Here is an 11,110-nt window from a genome sequence, read left to right on the forward strand (position 1 = left end):
TGTGACTTACATATAATGTTTTATAAAATCTACTTTTGGCAAAGAAATAGAGTCAATAAGGAGCTAAAATTGTTATGAATCAATATACGAACCAATTGATTGTGATTAATGGTGGAATCGTGAGTCCCAGTTCTCTCGATATTTTGTGACAATCGTGTATATATATTTTCCTTGTTTTAGTGTTTTATGTTTTTAAGTCTTAAATAAAATCTCAACAAGTCCGAGAATCGAATCACTTATTTACCACTTTCAAAACTACATCAGTAGGTATGCAAACAAGGTTCTCGGACCTGAATCATACCAAAACAGTTTGCATATTGTGTTGTATCTAGACAAAGGTTTTTGTTCTAAACTTCCATTTCAATCATTGAAACATCCTTAGAAAACGACAATAGATGTTTCACACAAACTATTAGCTTATAAGTAATTTTCAAGTGATCGAATGATCAATACGAAACTTCCCGAGTCGACATCGAATGATTGTCTCACACAAATCATGTAAGATGTTTTAAGGAAATTTCCACATAATCATCTTTTGACTTATTATTTAATTTCTAACAAATAAATTGTTTCCAACTAAATTCGTCAAGAATATGATGAACGTAGCTAAAGCAAAAAGCTTCCAACACATATTTAGAGTAATAGATAATCGAGTTAAACTCAGATCGAAATATCAAATGTGTATAATATAAAAGTCTATATAGTTATACGACTTAGTCTCATTAAGAGATAAAATAAAATAGACTTCTGAGTGATATATAAGTTTTAGTCTCCACATACCTTTTGTTGATGAAGTTCCTCCAAGCTCTCCTCAGTAGATCTTTGTCTTATATCGATGAACATCGTGAAGTCTAAATCTCAACTATACATTCTATCCTAATCCGAGACATAGCTATAAGTAGACTAGAAATCAATACTATAGCAAGCTTGAGATAGCAACACTTGCAAGTTCGACCGAGCAGTGCTCTAGCAATACCCCCCTTTGTCAATTTTAGTGACAAAACTATTAATACATATGAATTACAAAATAAATAAACTTTGTAGCTTCTCATCCACCATGCTTGATTTCCTTGGTTTTTCGACATTCCTTGAATTCTTCGCCACTCCAAGTACTCCAGTGATTCTTAACGTGTTCAACTCAGCATCATTGTTGTTGAAGATCCGTAGCCATAACAATAAGAAAACATATGAAAAACATTTGTTCTCAATCATTGTTATACAGTGTCATAGTATTATTACACAGCATCAAAGTTCAATTATATCACAACTTTGACAATAGTACTACGGTGATATGTATCACTCCCCCTTAGTCAATACTTCCATCTCACAATGAAAACCACTCCCCCTTACATAATGACCGTAAACCATACGTACCAAATAATTCTCCCCCATTTTGCCAATATAAATTGACAAAGGTACGAAAATTACGGGATCATAATGAAATTCTCAAAGATATAATTCATGACTAAAAGAGAACATATCAACTTTGTTTCGATGATTTCACATAGTCGAAACTTAGTGTATTCATCAAGGAGTTTATAAATAAAAAAGCGGGGGTACAACAACCACACTCAATATTTCGCTTAGCAATCTGTATGGACTAACTCCAATATACTTTCAAGGGAATCAACTAGACTCAATCAATTAAAAGTATATCAAAGAGTTATAATATCTCGATCTCTCGATTTAATCCTTACTCAAGCAAATAGAAATATGCGAGTCTGATTAAATATAAGAGAGATTACTTGGATGGTACCAAAGACCAATATCCAAGTGTCAATCAATGTGAATCAACAACCAGAGGTCGGATATTCTAATTGATTGAACTTACGCACAACCTGTGATATTTCAATTATATAACGAAATATAATGCGGAAAAGAAATAACACCGACACTAGAATTTTGTTAACGAGGAAACCGCAAATGCAGAAAAACCTCGGACCTAGTCCAGATTGAACACACACTGTATTAAGCCGTTACAGACACTAGCCTACTACCAACTAACTTCGGTTTGGACTGTAGTTGAAGCCCAATCAATCTCACACTGATCCAAGGTACAGTTGCGCTCCTTACGTCTCTGATCCCAGCAGGATACTACGCACTTGATTCCCTTAGCTGATCTCACCCATAACTAAGAGTTGCTACGACCCAAAGTCGAAGACTTCAATAAATAAATCTGTATCACACAGAAAAGTCTACAGTAATAGATAAATCTGTCTCCCACGTAAATACCTACGATTTTTATTCCGTGTTTTGATAAATCAAGGTGAACAAGGACCAATTGATAACCCAAACTTATATTCCCGAAGAACATCCTAGAATTATCAATCACCTCACAATAATCTTAATCGACGCGGCGAAAGAAGATATTGTGGAATCACAAACGATGAGACGAAGATGTTTGTGATTACTTTTATATCTTGCCTATCGGAGATATCAATCTCAAGCAAATCTTTACGATTGTCCTCGTACGATAGAATATGCAAGATTAGATCACACAACTACGAGAAAGTAGTATCGGCCTAGCTTCACAATCCCAATGAAGTCTCCAAGTCGTTAACCTGGTTTACAAGAAGAAACCTAAGGTTAAAGGAGAATCGACTCTAGCTAATACAACTATTATCACTCGTAAGGTGTGGGAATTAGGTTTCCAAGTTGCTAGAGTTCTCCCTTATATAGTCTTTCAAATCAAGGTTTGCAATCAATGTTATCTTGGTAACAAAGCATTCAATATTCACCGTTAGATGAAAACCTGATTAGATTCAAGCTAATATCTTTCAACCGTTAGATCGAAAACCTAGCTTGTTACACACAAATGAAATGCACGCTTTTAGGTTTGTGTAACCATACCCAAACATGTACATTCGTTGGTTCAACAATAGTTAAACAATGGTTAGCCATATGATCACTTTCATATTAACCATATTCTTATTTACCATAACTAGTTCAAATGACTCAAATGAACTAGTTAGAGAGTTGTTCAATTGCTTAGATCTTATAGAAGTATACAAGACATAATCGAAGCAAAAACGATTTGATTCACTCGAATCGATTCATGAACTTTATAGACACGGTTTGCAAACTTGCATTCCTTAGTTTTTATAAGTTTAAGTTCACGAATAATCTTCTTTAGAAATAACCGACTCAAGTACGCGGACTTAGTTCGCGGACTTAGTTCGCGGACTTAGTTCGCGGACTTAAGTTCCCTGAAGAGTTTACAAACTCCGGCAGATTTTCTCGGGTCGAGAACCTCCGACAGTTCGCGGACTGGTTTTACGGTTTTCCTGATCAACAAAGTACGCATACTTTGGTTCAAGGAATAAGGACTTATATGATGAGTGCCAAATATTGTATATATTTATCCCTTTTTGTTGGCATTTAACTCATCTTTTGCGCATTAATTCTACATTTTATCCCATATTCTGTATTTTCATTGTTTTCAAGAATAAATATTTTTATTAATTAATTTTGCATTTTTAGGTAATAAATAAAGTTCGGATGAGTCGCGAAGCGAAAAGAGCAGAAAAGTAGTGAAAAGCCGGGAGAAATTACGCAAGGAAGCCGCGAAGAATGGTGCGCACAACCTCATTTTCTACACACAAAAGCGCATCCGTTCTCAGCCATCAGATCATTTCTCAGAAGCATCCGACGGTCGCTCCTTCATAGATCATCAAAATCTGATGTGTCTGCCGAGCACCACAGCGCTGAAATTCCAAGCCTTCAGATTAGATGGTAGTTGAATCCAACGGTCACTCCCTTGCTGTGCATCAAAGTTTGATATCTCCGCCTAACACTACAGTACCTAACTCCATCAAGTACCGTTCATTTTGTTGTATCATATAATCCAACGGTCGCTCATCGCTTGCCTCCACATCACCGTCCGATCTACCTACCATCTTCGCATCTCGCAGCTCAGAGTCACAGAACATCAAAACTCGATACGCCCGCCTCACACCCTAGCGACCGAACCTATACCAGCTAACCAAACACGCCTTCTCTGCCAAACCATCGAGCTCACCCCATCTCCTTCCCCATTCCCTCTGCAGACACCATGTCCTGCCACCATCTCCTTCACCTCCACTGTCACCACCACACCGCCACCAAACACCACCATACCACCTCCGTCATCATCCTACACATAATTGAACACCTTCCCCCATCATTCTAGCCCTTTATCCCATCAACTCATCACCTAACCTAAACCCTAGGTTATGGATTGATGGATTAACGTGTGCTAGAGTTGAAATTGGCGCATGAGAAATGGAGTAGGAACAATTACAAAGCATGGGTTGCGTTCAATTTGATGTGGCTACATCAAATTAGGTGAGAAATTACCAAACCCTAGCTCTGTCAGTTTGGGTGAAAAATTGGGTAGAACCTAAATTGTGTTGTGGGTATAAATTGGGACTATGGGTTGTGTTAGAAACAATGTTAGGATTAGCCTACATCCAGAACTTTCAAGTTCTGTTAATTTTCATGTTTCAGTTAAATATGCTTGTGTTTGCTTTGTTCTGTTAATTGCTTGTCTTATGCTTATGTTCATGTTATAATTGTTATTTGTCTCCTGTTAATGTGTTAGATGTTTATGTGTATTCACATGTTAATTTCAGTTCATTTGTTAATTTCTGCTCAGTTTCATTTTGTTTATGTTCATGTTAGACTTTTTATTCACTGTTAAATGTTCACTGTCAGTTAAATGTTCCTGTTGTGTTTAATGTATTGTTACATTTGAAGGAATGCTAGGCTAGGTATCTGTGAAGCAATGTGCTGATTGTGCAATGGCAAGAAATCAGTGCTCATAGCAAGCTGATGTTCTTGCCATTCTCCTTGTATGCTTAGGTTGTAGTGTTGATTGTGCATTGGGGGAAATTAGTGCTCACTAGTGACAATGAGCAAGCTAATTTTCCTCCCATTCTTTTAGTTTGCCTGTATCCTGCCTTAGCTTTGCTTCATTTCAGTTTCTTATTCATCCCTGCCCTTGGCTTAGGCCTTGGTTCATCTTGTTTTGTTTTGTTTTGTTTTTGTTCACCCTGTTGTTACTGTTTAGTTTTTCCATTGCTTTTTTTTTTTTTCTGTTGCTTCTCTTATTCCATCTGCCATGCAACTCTCTTGTTTTGCTTTCCTTTCCATTGCTTGTACATTCTGTTACTTGTGCTACATTGCCTTCTCTGTCACTGCTGCCACTGCCAGGCTGTTGCTGCTGCCACTTCTTCTCCTGCTGCAGCTCTACTCTGCTGCCACTTCTTCTGCTGTGCAGTCTTGCCACTGATGCTTTCCTCTGCAGCTGTTGCTGCCAAGCCAAGTCCAGTTCTTGCTACTCCTGCAGCCAAGCAAAGGCCTAGTTCAACAACTGAGTCCAAAGCCCAAAGGCCCAGTCCTCAGTAACCAAAGCCCAATTTCATTGAGGCCAAAGCCTAGTGTATTGATAGGTTAGAGCTAAAGCCCAATTCAATTAATTGTGGGCTTAACCCAAAAACCTGAACTCATTGTAAGGCCAAAGCCCAATTTGCACTTCAAAGACCAAACTGAGCCCAAGCTCAGTTCCTTTTATTGAGAACAAACCCATTAGCACTCAAAGCCCAATTGAAGCCAAAAAGGCTTCATAGCCCAATAGCAACTTAGAACCCAATTAGCTAGAACACTCCAAAACACACCCGATCTCTGTGGATCGACCCGTACTTGCACGAGCTACAACCGACGACCGTGCACTTGCGGTATTACTGTAGGCCCCCGTTTGTTTGCGCATAATTTTATACACCTTTTAGAGGCCTACCAAGTTTTTGGCGCCGCTGCCGGGGAATGGTGCTGTGTTTTATCTGTGTTTTTTTTAGCTATTTTTGCATTTCATTGCATAGCATTTGCATCTGCATCTGCTTCACTTCATTTGCTGTTGGACCTGCTGTTCTGAACCTGTTTTTCCTCTGCTGGGACGCCACCAAGGAAAAGAACCAAAACCCAACTGGGTTTTTGCAACAATATCAGAGCAGCTGGGCTGTGCTAAAAAGGTAAGCCTAAACCCATTCAATTGAGAGAACCCAACCTGTGGGCTTCCAATTTTTTATTTGTGGGCTTGTAATAATTAACCCAATTTTTTGGGCTTTTTATTTTTCTATTTTGGGTTTGTAATAATTTATTTGTGGGCTTGTATTTATTTTGTGTGGGCTTGTTTAAATTCTTCCATTGGACTTGTATTTTGGACTCTGGGTTTAAACCCAGCTGAGCTTATAACTGGTTGTGGACTTGTAAGTGGACCTCGAAACCAAAGTTTTAAAACAAACGTCGGGCCTTAACCAACTGGGCCAAATTAAACTTTCAAAAATTAAAACTTGGATTTTCGTAGGCCGCAGCCTTCATTTCATTAGAGGCTTGCACAGTGGGCTTGCTCCCATTTCAAAAACCAAATTTTTATTTTCTTCTTTTTATTATTTAAAAAAAAAAAAAAAAAAAAAAAAAAAAATTACTTGCTCCCAGATTTTAAAAACCAAATTTTATTCTGCTCCCACATTAAAAACCAAAATTTTTCTTTTTCCCATTAAAACCAAATGGCTCCCGCCAAAACCAAATTTTTCCCAACAAAACCAAATTTTTCCAAAAAGTCCAATCCCTTAAAAACCAAATTTTGAGCTTAGAGCCCAATCATGTATAGATCTTTTTCTACTGTTGGGGAATACAACGAATCCCTTAGAGAACTTGCGTATGGACAAACTTCACGTTATGAACCTCCCACAGACCATGATGTCAATAGTTATAGGAATTATTATGGACATTTTCAAAGTCCCGAGCCGCAATACATGAACCCTAATGACTATTCATACATGCATCATTTATCGCAACGTGAAAATGAACATTTTGCTAGTGCCTCACTCACACAATCATCTCTGATGGATCAATTAGAAGCTCGAATCGCAGCTTTAGAAATGCAATCACATGAGGAATCTGTCACATCTAATTTTCTTAGGCAACCTGAAATCTATGCATGTCCCGCATGTGGTAGTTTAGACCACCCTGTTGAGCATTGTCATATTTTGCATAATTTTAGGCCATCAAGAGAAAATCCAATGTATGAAATGCCCATGAATTGTGAGAATGGTAGTCATTGGGACCATAATCAATCCTTTGAGGGTTGCGATCAATATTTTGTAGACCCTAATGACCATGCATACATGTACCATTCACCACAATTTGAACATGAAGAATTTTGTACTCCCATGAATTTAGACTCCACCACAGAAGCTTTAAGACTTAGTGAGCAAAACTTCGATAGATCTACATCACGAATTCAGGCATATTTAGATCAGATTTTGCTTCACCTACAAAAGGAGGAAATTCATGAGGAAATGTATGTTGTCCCTAATGAAGTGTCTAGTCCCATTCATGTAAATGATGTTGAATATGAACCTAATTTAGAGGAACATGAATTGACTAACGACACCACCACTGTTAATGAGGACCAATATGCATGCTACCATGATGATGATTATGATGATGTGTTAGAAGAACATGAAAATATTGTGGAACCTGTTGGTTCAATAACATATGGCTTCTCGCCCTCGACCTTCATGAATGTTGTTTTTCTAATACTCATTGTAATTCATATGATTTTGATATTGACATGGGATTCGTACAATTATTCTGTGAAGATGAGCATGACATAGGAATAGTTGAATCTTCTGTAGACACTAATATGAATGAAAATATATTTGATGTGTCTGATTCTCTACCTAGGTCACATTGTGATATTTCTCCTGATTTGCCGATGCATGAGAATGAATCTGTTGATGATGTTGATGATTCTAAGTGTGAACTTGCCAATGTGTGATGATTGTGAGCATGATGTGACATGTGTAGATGAGTTAGAAGATTTTGATTTGATTGATAATGATATGCCTATTCTTCTACCTAAGTCACAATCTGATGGTCTTCCACCCAACCTAGATTTGGTTTGTACCAATATTATAAAACCAATTTCTCTGAGAATGCCCAACCTAGGTTTGGAACTGTGTGCTTCCCAAGTCCTTTTGGACTATTTTGCTTCCAAATATAATACATTTGAGGAACCACAGTTGGAAATAGCATGTTTGCCCGTCCCTAGCACAGTTCATTTTGAGCTAGACCTTGTGCATGATGAACCCCCAAAACTGCGCGATTTTGTTTTCAAAATTATATCTTCTGTAAAATCCAGGTTTGGGGGTAGCTCATTTTGTTTTACAGTTTCACTTGCGTTTCTTTCCTGTTATTATTGTGTGAAGCTGTTGAAATGTCTACACTTCGTCTTTTGGGTTGATCCTCAACTCTTTAGATTGTTAGTGTATGGTGAATTTTTTGTATATAATCCAGTAGATAAAATTTTAAAAACCCTTTTGTTCCTTTTGTATATATTTTGCTAATCCAATATGATCTCGGCTGAAATATGTTGGATTTTTGCCTTGAATAACGGAGTTTTAATTCTGCTTTCGCCGAAATCGGGTATTCTCTCTCCTTTTACTCTACTCAGCATGTCCCTTTCCATATGTTGCATTTTAATTCTTTCCATATTTTGAAACATTGAGGACAATGTTTAGTTTAGGTTTGGGGGTATAGAGTAGATACCACGATAATATGCTATAATTAAAAACGAACTCCTTCTTCTTTTTGAAAAAAGTGAAAAATTCCAAAAAAATTTAAAAAATCAAAATTCAAAAAAATTAAAAATCATAAAAAATGGAGCTCATTTACCTTGAAATGTTGACTCTTGTGCAAATATGTATTTTTATTAGGAGTCTTGATTATAAGATTTTCCGTGGTTGTAGTAATGAGGTTCAAACTCTCGGACTTGTGAAGGATAATTTTTTAGAAAATAAATATATATACAAATATTGACAAATTGGTAGAGAGGTACTGGGACTAATGATTCGGCCAATCTTCATAACATAAGGCTTAATGATTTATTCTCAACAATAATAGCTCAAAACATATATGGACTCTTATTTTGCCAAAGTCGATTCTCAAAACATTGGTTGTAAATGTTAAGCATGGAACATCAAATCACCTAAGCTAAGCATGACCCATCTAATCAAATAACACCCAATTTAATCAAATCATATTTCACTTAATTTTTAATGCAAAAGTCTTAAAAAGAATTAATAAAATTACCCATTTATGAAGCTCGGCCTCCTCCATCGCCCCAGTGTTGGGGTTTAACTCATCATAGTAAAAATGCTCTCAAAATATTTTATTAAGCTCAATTGATGTTTACAATAAAGAGAAAGATAAGTAAATGTTCTAAAACAGAATTCTGCGACCCACAGAAGGCGTCCAAAATGAACGACAAAGCTGAGGTGCTGTTGTCGCTGAAACGCTACGACCCACACCTACGACCAACAGACGTGAGTCATTCACTGTTGATAAACGACTGCTGCTGCGAGTCCGTTCTTCGTGTTCTTGGTGTTCTTCATCAGCAGCAGCAGCAGCAGCAGAGTTTGATCAACTCTTGATTTCTGCGTCTGTGGCTCTCCTCTCTTCTCCCAACTCTCGACAGCCTCTCTAGTACCCCAGGGAACATATTTATACACATACAGCTCGTTGAATCTCCCTCAATTCTCCATATAATTCTCTTTAACTCGGCAGTAAAGAAAAATATTCTTGGGAATATTTTCTTCCATTCTTGCTCTGGTACGCATAGATTTCCATCCTGGTCACTCTATAAGTGCTTAAACACGACCCAAAACGTTTCTAGAGCCCTCATGCATGAGAAGAACACGCTCAAATCTTCTCCAATCCCGTGTCCAACCCGTGTTTCCCTGTTTTGCTTCCGTGAATTGTACAGCTAATTATGGCCAAATTTGATCGAACCAAAAGCCCAAAACGTGTTCCTTATCCTATACATCTTCTTACCAAGTTTGAGCCATTGAATCGCACCACAACACCTTCATTTTGTCGATTGAAATTCTGCCAGTTGATGAACCAATTTTCCCGCCAAAAAGTTTATTTGAATTTGAGAAGAAGGTGCCCCTTATCCAGAGTGCTGGGGTGCGAATAGTAATTTGGGTGGAAATAGTAATTTTGGGGTGGAAATGATAATTTTTCTGGGATCCTCCGGTACATTTCTGGGACGTTTCCGGTGCATTTCTGGGGTGCCTTTCAGTGCATTTCTCTCCGGGGTGTAAAACATTACTTATTGAGCAACTCTTTCTACACAAGGGGTATTTCTCCAAAAACACCTAAACAAACATAAAAACACCACAATAAGCAAAAATGGGTACTAACAAAATACACAAAAGAGATGAAAATAGACACATAAATGCGTCTATCAAATACCCCCAAACTTATTATTTGCTAGTCCTCGAGCAAAATTTATTCTTGAAAAGTGACCGAGTTAATCTCGGGTGGGTTTATCAGAGGTGTACCCACAAAAACCAATACTCCAGACCCTAGCTATCTACGCAGAACCTTGGAAAGCACTAAAGAACCTCCTTGGTTGGCATACAATTATTGACTCTAAGAGGAAGAACCCTGATGCGAAATTCCAATTGCTGTACACGAGTTTGCACTCAAGCATACTAAAATCCATATAAGTGACAGAGCTCTACTAAGATAGTTTCACGATGGACATCATACTCGGAGTCAGACTAATCACATGAAAAGATTAAGAAGATGGAAAAAGAAAAATGTAGATGGTTGAAAAGTGAACGGTGTTTCCCATATCTGTCTGAAGGCCTCTGCCAAGTGAACCTAACCTAAATGACTGAGATACCGGTCTGACTAATATTAACACACTGGCATATACAAGGGAACCAGTGGTCAATAACTTAAATCTAGATCAACAAACTGGCAAATACAAGGGAACCAGCAGTTGACTACACATAACAATAACCATTTTTTTTTTTTTTTTTTAACTTAACGGCATGAATAGATCTTTTGGATCCAAGCGCATGCTTCTTGTCAGCAGATTACACGATAGTTCCCACGGGTCCTGCATTCCACGCTTGCTTAGGCGACGGAAACAGGGAGAACACACGCATATTGCTATCCAAGTGTTAATACTTATTCCGATTGGTCTAACTGGTCCGGTCTTTTTTTTTTTTTTTTTTTTTTTTTTTTTTTTTTGGGTAACTCAGTCACTCTATTTCAC

Source organism: Papaver somniferum, chromosome 8 (genome assembly GCF_003573695.1).
Source record: "Papaver somniferum cultivar HN1 chromosome 8, ASM357369v1, whole genome shotgun sequence".
NCBI classification, from domain to species: Eukaryota; Viridiplantae; Streptophyta; class Magnoliopsida; order Ranunculales; family Papaveraceae; genus Papaver; species Papaver somniferum.